Here is a 20,199-nt window from a genome sequence, read left to right as displayed (position 1 = left end):
TTCTTAATAGATTTTATTATGCCAATTGATTTAGATGTCCCCTGAAACCGTGGTCCTCAAACCCTCGCCCCTGCTACGCTGGCCTTTGAAGCGTTCAGTTTATTCAGGAAACTTCTTTGCTTTTGGTTTAGTCCATTTGTGTTGACCTCTCCTGTATTGTGTATTGTCTTTCCCTTCTCATAAAATAAAACTTTTCTACTATCTAATTAGTGAATACCCCTCTCTTACTCCCACCCTCCCTCCCCCCTCTCGTAACCATCAAAGAATATTTTCTTCTCTGTTTAAACTGTTTCTCCAGTTCTTATAATAGTGGTCTTATACAATATTTGTCCTTTTGCAATTGACTGATTTCACTCAGCATAATGTCTTCCAGATTTCTCCATGTTATGAAATGTTTCCTGATTTCAACACTGTTCTTTATTGACGCATAGTATTCCATTGTGTGAATATACCATAGTTTATTTATCCATTCATCCGTTGATGGGCACCTTGGTTGCTTCCAACTTTTTGCTATTGTAAACAGTGCTGCAATGAACATGGGTGTGCATATATCTGTTTGTGTAAAGGCTCTTATTTCTCTAGGATATATCCAAGGAATGGGATTGCTGGATAGTATGGTAGTTCTATTTCTAGTTTTTTGAGGAAGTGCCAAGATTTCCAAAGTGGTTGTACCATTTGACATTCCCACCAGCAGTGTAGAAGTGTTCCAGTCTCTCCACAACCTCTCCAACATTTATTATTTTGCGTTTTTTGGATTTATGCCAGCCTTGTTAGATGTAATCTCATAATTTTGAATTGCATTTCTCTAAAGGCTAATGATGGTGAGCATTTCCTCATGTATCTGTTAGTGGCCTGAATATCTTTTTTAGTAATGTGCCTGTTCATATCCTTTGCCCATTTTTTAATTGGGTTACTTGTCTTTTTGTGGTTGAGTTTTAGCAGAATCATGTAGATTTTAGAGATCAGGCACTGATCGGAAATGTCATAGCTAAAAACATTTTCCCAGTCTGTAGGTAGTCTTTTTACTCTTTTGGTGAAATCTTTAGATGAGCATGTATGTTTGATTTTTAGGAACTCCCAGTTATCTGGTTTTTCTTTGGAATTTTCTGGGATTTTTATATTCTGTTTATGCCGTGTATTAGGGCTCCTAACGTTGTCCCTATTTTTTCTTCCATGATCTTTGTCGTTTTAGACTTTATGTGTAGCTCTTTGATATATTTTCAGTTAGTTTTTGTGTATGGTGTGAGATATGGGTCTTGTTTCAACTTTTTTTTGCAGATGAATATCCAGTTATGTCAGCACCATTTGTTAAAAAGACTGTCTTTTCCCCAGTGAACTGATTCTGGGCCTTTGTCAAATATCAGCTGCTCATATGTGGGTGGATTTATGTCTGGATTCTCAATTCTGTCTATGTGTCTGTTGTTGTGCCAGTACCAGGCTGTTTTGACTACTGCAGCGGTATAACAGGTTCTAAAATCAGGTAGAATGAGGCCTCCCACTTTGTAGTTCTTTTTCAGTAATGCTTTACGTATCTGGGGCCTCTTTCCCTTTCAAATGAAGTTGGTGATTTGTTTCTCCATCTCATTAAAAAATGTCATTGGAATTTGGATGAGGACTGCATTGTATGTATAGATTGCTCTTGGTAGAATAGACATTTTTACAACAATAAGTCTTCCTATCCATGAGCAAGGTATGTTTTTCCACTTATGTAGGTCCCTTTTGGTTTCTTGCAGTAGTGTCCTGTAGTTTTCTTTGTATAGGTCTTGTATGTCTCTGGTAAGACTTATTCCCAAGTATTTTATCTTCTTGGGGGCTACTGTAAATGGCATTGATTTGGTGATTTCCTTTTCAATGTTCTTTTTGTTGTTGTAGAGGAATCCAACTGAGTTTTGTGTGTTTATCTTGTATCCCAATACTCTGCTGAACTCTTCAATTAGTTTTGGTAGTTTTGGCGGGTGGGATTTTTTAGGGTTTTCTGTGTATAAGGTCATATCACCTGCAAATAGAGATACTTTTACTTCTTCCTTACCCATCTGGATGCCCTGCATTTCTTTATCTAGCCTAACTGCTCTGGCTAGGACCTCCAGCACAACGTTGAATAAGAGAGGTGATAAGGGGCATCCTTGTCTGGTTCCCGTTCTCAAGGGGAATGCTTTCAGAATCTCTCCATTTAGGATCATGTTCACTATTGGCTTTGTATAAATGCCCTTAATTATGTTGAAGAATTTTCCTTCTATTCCTGTTTTGCTGAGAGTTTTTATCATGAATAGGTGTTGGACTTTGTCAATTCCTTTTCTGTATCAATTGATAAAATCATGTGTTTCTTGTCTTTTGTTTTATTTATATAGTGGATTACATTGTTTTTCTAATGTTGAACAATCCCTGCATATCTGGTATCTATCCCACTTGGTCATGGTGAATTATTTTTTTGATATGTTGTTGAATTCTATTGGCTAGAATTATGTTGAGGATTTTTGCATTTATGTTCATGAGGGATATAGGTCTGTAATTTTCTTTTTTTGTGGTGTCTTTTACCTGGTTTTGGTATGAGGGATATGCTGGCTTCATAGAATGAGTTAGGGAGTATTCCGTTCTTTTCTATGCTCTGAAATATCTTTAGTAGTAGTGGTGTTAACTCTTCTCCAAAAGTTTGGTAGAACTCTGCAGTGAAGCCATCTGAGCCAGGGCTTTTGTTTTGTTGGGAGTTTTTTGATTACCTTTTCAATTTTTTTTTTTTTTTTTATTATGGGTCTATTTAGTTGTTCTGCTTCTGTTAGTGTTAGTTTAGGTAGGTAGTGTGTTTCTAGGAATTCATCCATTTCTTCTGGGTTTTCAAATTTGTTAGAGTCCAATTTTTCATAGTAATCTAATATGATTTTTTTAATGTCTGTTGGGTCTTTTGTGATATCGCCCATCTCATTTCTTATTTGAGTTATTGTTTCCTGTTTTTCTTTAGTCAGTCTGGCCAATGGTTTATCAGTTTTGTTGATTTTTTCAAAGAACCAGCTTTTTGTCTTGTTAACTCTTTCAATTGTTTTTCTGTTCTCAAATTCATTTAATTCTGCTCTAATTTTTATTATTTGTTTTCTTCTGGTGCCTGATGGTTTCTTTTGCTGGTCTCTTTCTATTTGTTCAAGTTGTAGGGACATTTCTTTGATTCTGGCCCTTTCTTCTTTTTGTATGTGTGTATTTATTGATATAAATTGACGTCTGAGTACTGCTTTTGCTGTGTCCCAAAGGTTCTGATAGGCAGTGTTTTCAGTCTCATCGGATTCTTTGAATTTCTTTATTCCATCCTTAAGTTCTTCTATAACCTAGTCTTTTTTGAGCAGGGTATTGTTCAGCTTCCAAGTATTTGATTTCTTTTCCCTGGTTTTTCTGCTATTGATTTCTACTTTTATGTCCTTATGGTTTGAGAATATGCTTTGTAATATTTCAATGTTTTGGATTCTGCAAAGGCTTGCTTCACAACATAATATGTGCTCTATTCTAGAGAAGGTTCCGTGTGCACTAGAAAAGAAAGTATACTTGGTTGCTGTTGGGTGGAGTGTTCTCTATATGTCTATGAGGTCAAATTGGTTGATTGTGGCATTCGATCTTCCATGTCTTTATTGAGCTTCTTAATGGATGTCCTGTCCTTCACCAAAAGTGGTGTGTTGAAGTCTCCTACTATAATCATGGAGGTGTCTGTTTCACTTTTCAATGCTGTTAGTTTGTTTTCTGTATCACACAGCCATGTCATTGGGTGCATAAATATTTAATATGGTTATATTTTCCTGGTAAATTGTCCCTTTAATCATTAGATAGTGTCCTTCTTTATCCTTCGTGGTGGATTGAACTTTAAAGTCTATTTTGTCAGAAATTAATATTGCCACTCCAGCTTTTTTTTGATTGTCGTTTGCTTGATATATATTTTTTCACCCTTTGAGTTTTAGTTTGTATCTCTAAGTCTAAGGTGTGTCTCTTGTAGACAGCATATAGCTGGATTATGTTTTTTAATCCAAGCTGCAACTCTGTCTCTTTATTGGTGCATTTAGTCCATTTACATTCAGTGTAATTACAGATAGGTATGAGTTTAGTGCTGTCATTTTGATGCCTTTTTGTGTGTGGTTGGCAGTTTCATTTTTCTACTTTTTTGTGCTGAGAAGTTTTTCTTTGTAAATTGTGTGTTCCTCTTTTTCATTGTAGTTGAATTTATTTTTTGCTGAGTCCTTATGTTTATCTTGGTTTTTATTTTTTGAAGTATGGGATTGTTAGTCCTCTTTGTGGTTACCTTAATATTTATCCCTATTTTTCTAAGTATAAACCTAACTTGTACCTCGCTATATCACCTTGATTTCCTCTCCATATGGGAGATCTGTGCCTCCTGTATTTAGTCCCTCTTTTTTTTTTTTTTTTTATTGTTTATTGTCATCTTTTACATAATGACATCAATGATGCCCTGTTTTGAGCTTTTTTTATCTCATTTTATTTTTGTGATTTCCCTGAGTTGATATCAAGATGTTCTGTTCTGTGTCCTTGTGTTGTGTTGATATCTGATATTATTGATTTTCTGACCAAAGAATTTTCTTTAGTAATTCTTGTAGCTTTGGTTTGGTTTTTGCAAATTCTCTAAGCTTGTGTTTACCTGTAAATGACTTAATTTCGCTTTCAAATTTGAGAGGGAGTTTTGCTGGATATATGATTCTTGGCTGGCAATGTTTCTCCTTCAGTGCTCTATATATGTTATCCCATTGCCTTCTTGCCTGCATGGTTTCTGCCAAGTAGTCCGAACTTATTGATTGGTGATTTTCATTTGGGATCTACCTTGTATAGGGTTCGATTATCATCTTGGATAGATATTCTTTCATCTTTCACGATGTCAGGGAAGTTTTCTGCCAACAGATCTTCAACAATTCTCTCTGTATTTTCCGTTATCCCTCTCCGTTCTGGAATTCCAATCATATGCAAGTTATTCTTCTCGATAGAGTCCCACATGATTCTTAGGGTTTCTTTGTTGTTGTTGTTGTTGTTTTTTAATTCTTTTATCTGATTTTTCTTCAAATATATTGGCACCAATTGTCTTATCCTCCATCTCCCCAATTCTGCATTCCAATTCCTCAATTCTGCTCCTCTGACTTCCTATTGAGTTGTCTAATTCTGTAATTTTATTGTTAATCTTTTGCTTTTCTGAATGCTGTCTCTCTATGGATTCTTGCAGCTTATTAAATTTTTCATTATGTTCTTGAATAATCTTTTTAATTTCCTCAACTGCTTTACCTGTGTGTTCCTTGGCTCTTTCTGTACATTGCCTTATTTCATTTCTGATGTCATCCCTGATGTCTTGAAGCATTCTGTAATCTTTTGTATTCTACATCTGGCAATTCCAGGAATATATCTCCATCTGGGAGAGACTTGATTCCCTGATTTGAGGGTTTGGAGAAGCAATCATGGTCTGCTTCTTTATGTGATTTGAAATTGACTGCTGTCTCTGAGCCATCCATAAGTTATTGTAATAATTTATTTTATATTTGCTCACTGAGTCTTCTTTTTTTTTTTTTCCAATATACCCAGATGAGCTACTAGATGTGCTAACTTGATTGTTGGAGTCTTGGAAGCACTTATGTCCTGTTACCAGTTGGTTAGAGCTCTTACCAGGTATATGAACCTATGAGTCCATTCACTATTCTTGAACAGAATCAGGTCAGGTGTCCTGATGGTTGGTCACCTAGTGTGTGGTATAGGCTCTCACCTACAATCTTAGAGGAATAGTGGTCATGGTTGTATGCACTGGTTTCTGGTAGTGGCAGAGGGTCACATTCTGAGGAGGGCAGGGTGCTGACAGCCTTCCCCCAAGTGCCAGTAAGGAAGGAGTGTCTCTATTCTCTAGAGTGTTCTGGTGGATGGGCTCTGCAGCTGTACCTTAGGCACCCAGTGCTTGTACCTGTAAAGACTGGCAGGCACCGCCATCCTTAGACCCCCTTCACGAGTGGCTAGGTGGTGTAGATGGAGCCTCAGCCCTCAGGTCCCTGCTGTGTGTAGGTGAGGGCTCTGTTTAATAGGTAGAGTGGTATCAGACCTCCAAAACCTGCCTCTGTACCGCTCATCTGAAACAATTACAGTCAGACCTCTAACAGAATTGCCTTTGCATTATAATAGCCACCTGGTTCCATGTAGGAGTGAAAGCCAAAGATTGTGGATCTCTTATGCCTGGACTGGAGCTGCTTCTGTTCTGATCTTTCAGTTTAGGCAAGTCAGGAAAGGATTTTTCCCCTGTTAATTGCTGCTTTCCCCAGGGAAGGAGAATGGGTTAGAAAAAAGCAGGGCACTTCTATCTCTTTTTTTTTCTATCTCTGGCCCAGGGAATTCAAATGTTAATGAAGCCAGCTGGGGTGGGGCGGGGAGGGGAAGGATCAGATAGATAGGAGAGAGTAGCTCCTGCTAAAATAGACAAAATCACTTATCTTGTGTGGGGAGGGCTGTTTTATCTGAGATTCCAGAGGGGTGCGTAGCCTGTATGTGCTGGTTCGGTCCCCACCGAGATTGCCCCAGGCGGTTAGGGCTGTGTCCCATGCCCCACTACACATGTGCCAAAGCACAGCACCAGGGGATCAGGGCTGGAGTACTGCATGCTGGGCCCCACAACTACTCACTGCTTCTGCATGGTCTCTCACTCCCGTCACTCAGGTCGATTCCTTAGTTCTATGTTTGATGGTCAGGGTTCATAGATTGTCATGTATGTAATCAATTCACTTGTTTTTTCGGGTCTTTGCTGCAAGAAAGTTCGGCAGAAGCTTCTGCCTAGTCAGCCATCTTGGTCCTGCTCCAGAGATGATTCTTGAAAGTACTTTTAGTCTACACAACTGGAGTGTAGTGAGGGAGGCAAATATTAACAACTGATTGTACAAATAAATAATCATAAACTGCAATGAGGGAAAGTCCAGGTCTTAGAGACGAGAGTGCACAACAGGGAAGCCTGATCTGTTCTGTGAGACTAAGGGAGGGTGAGGTATGGTTGCCCAGGAACCTTCACACAGATGGTGGCCACATCAGCATGGTCCTCAAGCACTGCTGTTTGACTTTCAAGAGTGACATCATTATTCAAAAAAGGAACAAGAAAACACATTATCCAAAGTTCCTAGTAAAAATAATCAAAACTCAATTTTGAAAGGAAAGGGATTTTAAAAAGTTTCTTTTGTTTTTTGCACAAATGTTTACAGAGAAGGAGGCATCATCAAAAGCAATGTGTGGGAACATAACAACCTGTACAAGGCAAGGTCTTGGTACCTCCAGAGACACATCCAAACTCCCTGAGGTACCAAACTGCTGGGCTGAGGGCTGTGGGAACCATGGTCTCAGGGTACATTTGGTTCAACTGGCATAAGAGAGTTTATAAAGAAACCGTTCTACATTCTACTTTGACGAGTAGTGTCTGGGGTCTTAAAAGCCTGTGAGAGGCCATCTAGGATACTTCACTGGTCTCACCCCTTCGGAAGCAAGAAAGAATGAAGAAAACTAAAGACACAAGGGAAAGATTAGTCCTAAGAACTAATGGACCACATTTACCATGGCCTCCACCAGACTGAGTCCAGTACAATGAGATAGTGCCCAGCTACCACCACTGACTGCTCTGACAGGGATCAAAACAGAGGGTCCTGGACAGAGCTAGAGAAAAATATAGAACAAAATCCTAACTCAAAAAGAAAGACCAGACTTGCTGACTCGACAGAGACTGGAAAAACACTGAGAGTATGGCCCCCGGACACCCTTTCAGCTCAGGAATGAGGTCACTCTTGATGTTCACACTGTAGCCAAAGATTGAACAGGCCCATGGAACAAAACAAGACTAAAGGGTGCACCAGCCCTAGGGCAAGGACTGGAAGGCAGGAGGGAACAGGGAAGCTGGTAATAGGGGATCCGGGGTTGAGAAGAGAGAGTGTTGACATGTCATGGGGTTGTTAACCAATGTCATACAACAATGTATGTATTAAATGTTCAATGAGAAGCTAGTTTGTTCTGTAAACCTTCATCTAAAGTTCAATAAAAAAAAGAAAGCATAAAGATCAAACTAATATAATTTTCTGACCTTAATTTTAACGCGTCCCAATTTTACTTGAATTAAAATTGGGTGAAAACTTAGTAAAATGATAAGAAACAGAAGATTATTAGAGATACTGTCCATATCTTCCATTCACAATAACATCATACTAAATTTAATATTCACCATTCTTTTGTCAGTTTATTGTAGTGTAGTGGCTTATGTGTTGCTGTGATGCTGGAAGCTATGCCAGCAGTATTTCAAATATCAACAGGGTCACCTATGGTGAAAAGGATTCAGTGTAGCTTCCAAACTAAGACAGACCAGGAAGAAGGACTTGGCAATCTACTTCTAAAAATATTGGCCAGTGAAAACTTTATAAATAGCAACAGAACACTGTCTGATATAATAGGAGAAGATGAGCCCCATAAAGATTGGAAGGCACTCATAAATCAAGAGGCAGTCTTTCGAAAAAGAACAGGAGATACTGTGTGGTTTTAAGTCAAGAAAAATATGTGTCAGGGTTGTATCCTTTTATCATACTTATTCAATCTGTATACTGAGCAAATAATCCAAGAAGCTGGAGTATATGAAGAATAACACAGTATTGGGATTGGAGGAAGACTCATTAACAAGCTATGATATGCAGATGACACAACCTTGATTGCTGGAAGTCAAGAGGACTTAAAACACTTACGGATGAAAATCATAGACCACAGCCTTCCATATGGATTACACGTCAACATAAAGAAACCAAAAATCCTCACAACTGTACCAATAAGAAACATCATAATAAATGGAGAAAAGATTGAAGTTGTCAAGGATTTCATTTTACTTGGATCCACAATCAATGCCCATGGAAACCGCAATCAAGAAATCAAACAGCATATTACATTGGACAAATCTTCTGCAAAAGACCTCTTTGAAGTTTTAAAAAGCAAAGATGTCACTTTGAGGACGAGGTGACGAAAATACCATGACTCATGCCATGGTATTTTTGATCACCTCATAAGCAAGTGAAAGCTGTACAATGAATAAGGAAGACCAAAGAAGAATTGATGTCTTTAAATTATGGTGTTGGGAAAGAAAACTGAATATACCATGGACTGCCAGAGGAACGAACAAATAGGTATTGGAAGAAGTACAGCCAAATGCTCCATGGAAGCAGGATGGTGAGACTTGGTCTCACTTTAAGCATATTATCAGGAGGGCCCAGTCTCTGGAGAAGGACATCAGCAAAAAAGAGGAAGACCCTCAATGAGATGGACTGACACAGTGGCTGCAACAATGGGCTCAAACAGCAATGACTGTGAGGATGGACAGGCAGTGTTTTGTTTTGTTGTAGATACTTAATGGAACCAATTTCAAGGCATCTAACAACAACAATTTTAATATGCTAATCGGTTACAATCATGAGGCACTGATGGTTGGAATGCAAAAGATGGAAACAAAGAATAAGTATCGGTAGTTGGAGAATATGGCCTTGGTGATAGAAACAATACCAGAGATCTCATGATTGAATTTTGCAAGGCCAACAGATTCTTCACTGCAAATACCTTTTTTCACCAACACAAAAGGACATCACCGGATGGAGTACACAGGAATCAAATTGACTACATCTGTGGAGAGAGATGATGGAAAAGCTCAATATCATCAGTCAGAACAAGGCCAGTGGCTGACTGAAGGTCAGACTATCAATTACTCATATGCAAGTTCAAGTTGAAACCGAAGAAAATTAGAACAAGTTGATGAGAGCCAAAGTATGACCTTGGGTATATCCCACCAGAATTCCGACAATCATATTATCATAAAACTCAAAGAAGTCTTTCCTGAGGTGCTGAGTTTTAACATAAAGTTAGTTCCTCAGAAACAAGCAATTTTTCTATGGGGAAAGGTGGGGACCAAGACTTACCAGCATGATGCCAGAATGCTGGCCCAAACCGGAACTTCCTGGAAACCCTAGTGGCCTAGTGGTTAAGTGCTTACCACTGCTAACCAAAACGTCAGCCGCTTAAATCTACCAGGTGCTCCTTGGAAACTCTAAGGGGCAGTTCTTTCGGGTTCTACAGGGTGGCTAGGAGTCAGATTTTGTAACCGGAACTCCCAATGGAAGTGGAGAAGGCCATCCTGCTTCCTTGCCTCTTACTCACTTTCCCTGACATTATTTTTCTTCAATCAAAATTGGTGATTAAAAAGTAAAAAAAAAATTAAAAAAAAAAAGACTAAATGATGTAAGAAAAAGATTTTACTGGGTCAAGTCAGCCTATTATCCATTCTACTCATGGTTTGCTCTTCAAACTGATCCAAATACGGTATTTCACGCAGTGAAAAGCTCCCAAAATTCCTAGCCTTCCCTCCCACAAAAGCACACCCTGTAGAAACAATCCCTACCCCGACAGAAAGGGGGCAGAACTTGTGATTTCAGGGGGCTATCACTTTCAAGATTAGGTCAAAAGGGAGATTATCTGAATGGATCTGATCTAAAAGTGAGCCCTGATCTGATATGAGCCATTAAGACTCCAGGAATTTCCTGAAGTCAGAGAGTTGGAAGTGAGAAGGCCTACGGAAGGGTGGCCACCAGGAAACAATTAGCAAGACAAGAGGCACCTCAGTCCTACAAGGGAAAGGAAATTAATTCTGCCAATAACCAGAAAACCTGGAAGAGAGCTCCAATATCTCAGACGAAATCTAATCAGCAGACACCTTTATTTCAGCCTTGTGAGACTCTAAGCAGAGAAACCAGCTATGCCATGCCTTCTGACCAACAAAACTAAGATAATAAATGGGTGTTATTTTAAGCTGTTGAAATTATGGTCATTTGTTTTTTTTTTAGTTATATAGCGTTAAAAAAACTAATACACACACTTAGGCATTTCTCATATAGTTAAATAACACGGCATGTCTGGTGGATAGTTTTTCAGACTTAATTTTACAAATAATTTCCTTCTTAATAACAAACATTAATTGTCTGTCTCCTTAATCCTCCTCACCCTAACATAAAAAAACAAAAAGATAAACGTTGCCATCAAGTCGATTCCAACTCATAGTGACTCTACCAGACAAAGCAGAACTGTCCCACAGAATTTCTCCAAGGAGCAGCTGGTGGATTTAATTGCTGACCTTTTGGTTAGCAGTGGAGCTCTTAACCACTGTGCCACCAGGGCTCCCACCCTAACATAAAAGCCATTGCATTTGTGAGTCAAAATTCACCCTCAGTGTTGAAGGACCTTTTTGGTCATGTGACCTTATTTCTGATAAACTGCCGAAGGATGGGAGGGTGAACAAAGTACAATTTGCCCAGTGAGATATAGCCCCCTGCCACCCCAGGCTCTGCTCTGCTGCTTTTCATGGGCCTTGAGCTCAAGGACATGGAAGAGAATTCCTAATCCAATTTATTTCAGGGAAAAAACTCAATAGCAGCCTCAGCAATCAAGAAATCAAATGCTGTACTGCATTGGGCAAATGTGCTGCAAAAGATCTCTTCAAAGTATTAAAAAGCAAAGATATCACTTTGAAGACCAAGGTGCACCTGACCAAAGCCATGGTATTTTCAATTCCCTAATATGCATACAAAAGCTGAACAATGGAAAAAATTGACGCATTTAAATTAAAGTCTTGGTGAAGAGTATTGAATATGCCATGGACTGCCAAAAGAACAAGGCTGTCTTCAAAGAATGGTAGCCAGACTGCTCCTCAGAAGCAAGGACGGTGAGACTTGTCTTATGAATTTTGGACGTGTTATCAGGAGGGACCAGTCCCTGGAGAGGGACATCATGATTAGTAGAGGGTCAGGGAAGAAGGGGAAGACCCCCACTAAGATAGATTGACACAGTGGTTGCAATAACGGGCCCAAACATAACAACAATCGTGAGGATAGCGCAAGACCTGGCAGCGTTTCATTCTGTCATGCACAGGGTCACTATGAGTCTGAGCCAACTGGAAGGCACCACAACAACAACAGGTACCAACAGTACCAACAACAGTGGTATCACACTCTAGAAGGCACTGGCTTGGCTACTCAGCACGCACTTGCTTCTGGATAAACTTCCACCATCCATCCGCTACTGGGCAACATGACCAAGTATGAAGATCACAGGGGCCACTTCAGGTGCAGCCGGTAGGCAGTTTACATTAGTTTGAAAACACCTTTAAAACGCAAAATTGTGCTCCTTGCTTACTCAGTCCACAGGCCTAGTAAGCGGCCGGAAAAATAGGAATTAACCAGCTTCTCCACTCTGCCCCATCGACTCTACCACGAGGAGAATCTATCATCCAAGGGGCACCAATCCCTACACGTGACTGAATCCGGAGTAGCAAGGCCAGGTCTCCCGACCGCGCCTGCGCGTTTAGCCAGCTCCGGCCACAGCGAGGGAGGGAGGGCGGAGAGGAAGCGCAGGGCGCCGCTGCGTGGTCGGGACAAGGAGATTCATCGCGCCTGCGCGAAGGGCAGGACGGCGGGCTGCGCCGTAACGTTTGAAACGAGTGGCGGGGAAGCGCTGCGGGAGCCGCGGCGGTCGCTGTTTGCCCGGTGTAAGCCGCGCCTTCGTCTGTGGTCCGAGCCATGGCGCTGCAGCTCACCCGGGAGCAGGGTGTTACCCTCCGCGGAAGCGCCGAAATCTTGGCCGAGTTCTTTTGTAAGTCCTCCTGGTGCAGGCCAGGGTTGGGGAGAACCGAGCCCAAGTCGTCCCGTAGGCCCGCGGCTCGGCCTCCGAGGCGGGGAGCCGGGATGGGCCGGAGCGGCCCTGAATCCGAGCCCTCGCGGCCCCGCGCGGTCTGGCGGCCCCGAGGAATCGGCGGAGAGGCGGATGCCGGCGCCTAGCTCCCGACGCGTTGCTAATGGTGGAGGAGAAGGCTGGGCGCTGCGGGGGCCGCCTCGCGGTGCAGCGGCTTCACCTGGAGCGGTTCTTTGGTCGGACTCCGCAGCCCCCTGAGACCTGGTACGGCTGAGCGGAGACCCAGTGTGTGTTTTGACCCAGCCCCTGCCCGGCGTTGATTCTGAGGCAGGGCACAGTTCATGAGACTTTGTCTGGATAGCATTGTCCCCGACCAGGCCAGCTGTGTGCACGACTTCTACTAGAGCCTGGCAGGACATGAGGGGAGAAAAGGAGGAAAAAGAGGAGAAGCTTGTCTCGAGCAGTTGACCAGTCGGTCCAAGCCTGTTTTGTATCTTCTAACCATGTAATCTGAATTTAGTCTTGGATTACAATGAATGAAATGTGGCAGTGGTAGGTTAATGCATTTTGGCGTGTAATTTGTCCTTTATTGCCACGTGAACGCATATATCGCTTTCTTTTACCTAGAAGCAAGATTTTATGGATATTTAATGCCACTTTGTGCACATCTACTCTGCCTTGAGTAACACACAAGCAAACTCGTGTTTAGGCATTTACAGTTTTACAGCATTAATGAAACCATAGCCACATCTAAATATTTATTTTCTGTAGCTACAAATGACAATGACTTTAACCTTTCTTTTACTTTCAGCATTTGGCATTGACAGCATTTTATATCAGCGTGGCATATATCCATCTGAAACCTTTACTTGAGTGCAAAAATATGGACTCACCTTGCTTGTGACTACTGATCATCAAATACCTGAATAATGTGGTGGAACAACTAAAAGATATTTAATAATTGAAAGCAGTTTGAGTTTTGCAGCCCTTCTTGGATCCACATTGCCTGTCATCTTGGTCGTTTTTCACCTTCCTATAAGAAGTGTGAAACACACTGCCTTCTTTGTTTGTTTGTTTAGAGTATATAAATTAAGTCCTTTTCTCCACCATGTTCTGAGGTGGCTGAGTATTTTGATGTTAGGAATATGTTATGGCTTGATAAATGTCTCCATCAGCTCCCCTAGAAATGATTTTTGCAGTAATTCAGAAGTTTGTATGGCCAGATGGTACAAGCTAGGACTTCACACGATGATGTTTGAGAAAATGTCCACTATAAATTCTTAATGTGATACTTTCTCTGTAGCCACTGAGATTTTAAAGTTATCGTTAGTGAAACAACAAGGAAAATAAAATTGTATTAAACCGGAAAACTAAACTTAAAAAAAGAAAAAAAAAAAAAAAAACTACTAAGTAACAGAACACTCAGTAGAGTTTTCTTATTTTTCACCGATTTCCTTTTATCTTTCTTTTTAATCTGCCTGTAACTGAGTCTCTTTTACTTGAACACCCAATTTTTTCCTTAGCTCAAGAAGTTGCTTTATTACCTGTTGTACCAATACTTGTTCTCCATCTATATTTTTCCCTTCTAGAATTTCTCATAGTTTTCCTTTCATGTTTCTCTCAACTTATGTTTCTCCCCATTTGTTTCTTCAAAATACTAGTTTGTCTTATAGAGGTGGCCATCCTTTTTCCTTTGAATTTTTAAATTCAGGAATCTTTTTTTTATTGTTGTTTCAGGTTTTTTTAAATGTTCGATTGTAGCTTTATTTTTTACTTTCTATTGTGGCTTTTTTTTTTTTAACTTTTCTGTTTTAATATGCCTTTCTCATAATGGCCATCTGACCTTTGTTAGCTTGATATCTCTTTCAAGCTGCATTATCCTCTAGATAAGCTAGTAACATTTCCCTGTCATTAACATCCACATGAGTAAAATCCCTTGATACTTGTGCGGGTCTGCATAGTAGGATCTCAAGCAATGGTAAAAAGACAAGGAAAGGAGGATAGGAGTACAGAGTTTCTCAGCCTCAAAGGACTTATGCTTTAGTAGGTCAGTGCTATCAGAATAGCAAAATTGGAGTGCTTTTGGGGATGTGGTATTAGACATTAGTCTCAGGTGCAAGCAGGAAGCCTGTCATTAGGAGTAGCCTCCCTCTCCCAGAGTTGCGTCCAAAGTTATGGGTCAGAGGGTCAGGGCTAAATCTCCCTTAGCCGTTCTATGGCTACACCCAGGTGAATTGGCCTAGAACCTCCATAGATCTGTATGTATAGATCTGTGTCTTCATCTTAATTTGATGGAGAAACAAGCTTTACCTAAGCCACTGGTTTATTGGATTATCTCTTTTGAGACCACACAAATGACATTCCACTTCAGATGTATCTAGACTTTCCTATTTAGCTTGTTCCATCTTTTGTTTTTGTTAAAATTGAGGAATTATTCTTCGAGGCAAATTGTTTATCTGTTTTGAATCCCTTTTTTAGCGTTCTCAGGGACTTTACACTACTTTTTCTCATATTTTCTCCTTCTGTTTTGCTTGGGATTCTTTCCATTGGCATCATCTCTCTCCAATTTTCAAAGAAGAAAAATTGCTGCCTACCTGAAATCTCCTTCAAATGACCACCTACTCTCCTTTTCCGAGCTAAACTTTTGATGGAAAGTTGTTGATATGTGCCAGGAGTCCAGCTGGTGGTCTGTGTTTGTACTGCCTGCAAACAGAACAGAGACCTAGGTGGCCCACAAAATCTAAAATACTCACTGATTACTAAATGATTTTTTATCTCTACAGAAAACTGCTGACTCCTGTATATGCTGTATCAGTTTTCAAGGTTAACTCAGAGCTCAATCTGAGGCCCTCCTCTCTATAATCTCTCTAGATGATTTCTGACATGCGCTGATAACCTTTCTGTAGTTGCCTCTTTATATCTAACCCAAATCTCTCCTAACTCCAAACCTATATACCCAATGGCATTCTTACGTAACTATCCCAGAGATACTTCAGACTCATCATATTAAAACCTAAATTGAAGATTATCTCCAAAATTGCTCCACTTTCAGTTCTCTTTCCTAGCAGTGAATGGCTCAACCATCCAAACAGTGATACAAGCCAGAAACTGGGGAGCTATTCCTGACTTGGTTCTCTTCCTTACCCCCAGAGCTAATCCAATAAGTTTTTATAAATGTCACCATGAAATCCCTTGAATCTATCTACATCTCCGTTTCTACCAATATATCCTCCTACATGCTTTCATTATCTCATCCTGGTTAAACTACTAAAATGAACTAATTAGTGTCTAAAAACCAAAAAACCAAACCCATTGCTGTTGAATTGATTCCAACTCATATGGACTCTATAGGACAGAGTAGAACTGCCCCCATAGGCTTCTAGGGAGAAGCTGGTGAATTCGAACTGTCAACCTTTTGTTAAACAACCTTTTGGTAAAGGAGTAAGGGGTCTACACTAATGTCTACATCCCCTGTAACCCATTTTCAGAATGATAGTTTTGAAATACGAATCTAATTATATCACATCCTGCTTCAAACACAGTAATGACTTCCCTGGTTCTTGAGATATAATTTCTTCATTCAGCCCACCTGGCCTTGCATGGTCTGGCTCCTGTTTATCTTTCCTGCAGTTGTACTGGCTTTCTTTTTAGTCCTCCGATCATGTGCTGTTCCTCTGGAGTGCTTAAGGCCTGTACCTTCTTCCCTCTCCTTTTGCATATTTAATACTGTTTGATCCTCAGAGCTAAGCTGAAGCCTTCCCTGAGTGGGTCAGTTTTTCATATTTAAATGCTCTTCATTGTACCATTTATCCTTCACAGCAGTCACCGCTGTTGTAATTTCACATTTGTTGGTGTGATGATTAGATCAATGCCCATCTCCTACACTCTTGCCTTGGTTGTGAATGAAAATGTCTCATGCTCACTGTATCCTCAGCAGCGAATACTACACTGGGTAGAAATACTGAGAAATTGAAAACAGGAGCTAGATTATTCATGTGACAAGTTTTCTGAGCAGGAGGGAGGGGGTACAAAATACCAGTGGTAGGAATTTACCGAGGATAGGAAGAGAGACCTGAGAAGGTAAAGAGTTGCTTTGCAGTGCAGCGGACCAAAAAACATGTCTTGTTACATGTTGCAAAATGGTTATACAAATGTTCTGCTCAGAAACTGGTGGTAGTCATCTCAAATATTGAAAGCAGTGAGGTCCTTGAAAGATGGCAGTTTGATATTGAGTGTGACAAGACTGCAAAGGATGACAGGTAAGTGTGAAATTATTTTTGCACTGATGAGTCTTTTCCAAAACTTGTTTTCCTTACTAAATGAGTTCTAAATGTATTGAACTAGTTTCATATGAAGTAAATTGCATAAAGTGTTTCTGTCAGTTTAATTTAATCTTCTCTAAAAAAAAAAAAAAAAAATTTTTTCCAACTTAGGCATTGGAGCTAACTTTATTCTGAAAACATATTAAATCTCCATAAATACAGGTTACTGTACTGAAATTCACAAGCCAACTGTTGCTGCCCACCCTTGAACCTAAGAAGGTGCTGGGCCCCCCAGTGCAGATGGGAAACTTTTGAGGTCCTAATCTGCTGCCCAAATCTCACATGACAGGGACCCCTTTATTTTCTAGGCCACATCTTATTTTCCTGAAATATTTTTGATCTTGCTGAGTCTGTCCATCTGCTTTTAAAACGGCATGCAATATATTGAAAATATTAGCAATATAGGTTGCTTTTCAAATAAGCTATTGGCTAAATTAATATTATTTTGGGTTATTATTGAATTTGTTTAGGTACATCAATCTAGCCAAAGAGAAAGACCACCTGAAGAGCATTCCCCTCAAAATCTTTACTGAGGACATCAAGAACTGTGCCTGTGTAATTGCCTTTAAGCCCCTAAATTAAATTCCTTGTCTCTGACTTAGGCAGAAGGGGAGAGAGAGAGAAGGCGTGTAGAAAGTACCATGTGGAAAAGCATATGTCTTTGTAAAAAGCAAACAAGTGGTAGGCAATATGAAGCAGGAGGAATCCATGTTAGTTGCACTGCTTAGCTTTGAAAGAATTTTGCGTGTTAAACATGGTTCATGTTTCTCTGGATTTGTCTAATAGCAACTATAGTGACTTGTTACCAGTTGATTTCCATAAGCAGGTATTTCCTGTCAGAATTCAGCATTGGTTTTCCGATTGTCACATACATATAGACTGGTTGTTTCTGAAGGTTTTTTAAACATTTTATTTGGAAATAATTTTAAACTAACCCAAAAGTTACAAAGATAAATAGTAAAGAATATCCCTATATCCTTTAAGCAGATTCACTTACTGATAACATTTTACCCATTTGTTTTATCATGTTTTTTTTTCCTCACTGTTTTTTTGTGTCTCTGTGTCTCTTTCTAAATGTATGGGAGTATATACATATTTTTTGAGGATCAGTTACATCCACCATGGCCCTTAATATTTTTTTTTAATAATTTTTATTGTGCTTTAAGGGAAAGTTTAGAAATCAAGTCAGTCTCTCACATGGAAACTTATATACACCTTACTACATGCTCCCAGTTACTCTCCCCCTAATGAGACAGCCCGCCCCCTCCTTCCAATCTCTCTTTTCATGACCATTTTGCCAGCTTCTAGCCCTCTCTGCCCTCCCATCTCCCCTCTAGACAGGAGATGCCAACATAGTCTCAAGTGTCCACCTGATGCAAGTAGCTCACTCCTCATCAGCATCTCTCTTCAACACATTGTTCAGTCCAATCCATGTCTGACGAGTTGGCTTCGGGAATGGTCCCTATCCTGGGCCTGCAGAAAGTTTGGGGACCATGACCACTGGGGTCCTTCTAGTCTCAGTCAGACTATTAAGTTTGGTCGTTTTTTGAGAATTTCGGGTCTGCATCCCGCTGTTCTCCTGCTCCCTCGGGGGTTCTCTGTTGTGTTCCCTGTCAGGGCAGTCCTCGTTTGTGGCTGGGTACCATGTAGTTCATTGGGTCTCAGGATGATGTAGTCTCTAGTTCATGTGGCCCTTTTTGTCTCTTGGGCCCGTAATTACCTTGTGTCTTTGGTGTTCTTCATTCTTTGATCTAGGTGGGTTGAGACTCATTGATGCATCTTAGATGGCAGCTTGCTAGCATTTAAGACCCCAGACGCCACACTTCAAAGTGGGATGCAGAATGTTTGCTTAATAGGTTTTATTTTGCCAATTGACTTAGATGTCATGGCCCTTAATTCTAAATATTTATATATTCCTTAAGAATAAGAATATTCTCTTATACCACTGCCATAGAGTTTCATTTTTTTCAGTTAAGATATAGATATAACATGTGCACCATGGATTCTTCATAGCCTTTTCCCTTTCTAAGGTCAGGTGTTGCATTTAGTTAGTCAAATACAAAATAGTTTTGAAATATTCTTCGTTCTGAGGATTGTCAGGGATTGAATTGAACTGAGATGTGTGACATTTTTAAGGGATCAGTATGCTTCTGCCTCATGTGTTTATGATAATGGAGAAAAAGCATTTAGCCCCAGTTTTGTGTATAATTTGATTTCTACAATTGTAGTACAGTAGACAAGGTGTTCACAATGATGAATGAGATGGATACTTCATATTCTCAATATTTTTATGACATGGTAGCCTCTCATACTTTACAGCAGCTGTAGATCCCACAAAACAGAATTTGTAGATGAGAAAAGGAGGTAGTTCAAAACAGTTATTCCTGTTCAACAGCAAAAGACATGTGGATGCCCTGACCTATTCCTAAGTGCCTGATGCCACTGCATGAAGGAGAGGAGACTAGAGAGCTCTCCTGTAGCGAAGCACATGCTGATCTCTGCCTGCTTTGTTTTCACTTGGTTACATTGAGAATTTTCATGGAAAATCACCTTGGAATTAAAAAAAGGTAAACTTAAAAATAATATCTGTAGTGTTCTTCGTTCATTTTCTACATTCATCAGAGATCAGAGTCTTCCTCTTTCATTCTTAAGAAACTTTCCTTAGCATTTCTCTGTAGTACACTTCTGATGCCAACAAATTATCTTAGTTTTCTCTGGAAATGTCTTTATTTCCTCTTTGCTCTTGAAGGTATGTTCCCGGGATACAGAATTTTGTTTGCAAGGCTGTTTTTTCCTTATAGCTCTTTAAAGCTGTTCCACTGTCTTTTGCTCTCCATGCTTTCTGATGAGTAGTCAGTGATAATACAGATCATTCGTCTGTATGTGATTTATCATTTTTCTTTAGCTGCTTTCAAGATTTTCTCTTTAGTTTTCAGCGGTTTGACTATTATGTGCCGAAGTATGGTTTTCCTTTAATTTATCTCGTTTGGGTTTTACTGAGCTTCTTGAACCTGTAAATTTATGACTTTTGCCAAGTTTGGGAAAATTTTAGCCATCATTACTTTAAACATTTTTTCTTTCCAATTTCTCTCTCCTCCTTCTGAGAAAAGTGTATTACACCTTTTCACATTATCCACAGATTCCTCATACTTTTTTTATTTTTAATCCTGTTTCTTCCTCAGATTGA

The sequence above is a fragment of the Loxodonta africana genome, chromosome 5 (genome assembly GCF_030014295.1).
Source record: "Loxodonta africana isolate mLoxAfr1 chromosome 5, mLoxAfr1.hap2, whole genome shotgun sequence".
NCBI classification, from domain to species: domain Eukaryota; kingdom Metazoa; phylum Chordata; class Mammalia; order Proboscidea; family Elephantidae; genus Loxodonta; species Loxodonta africana.
The sequence above is the reverse complement of the archived record's forward strand: the minus strand, read 5'-3'. Positions refer to the sequence as shown.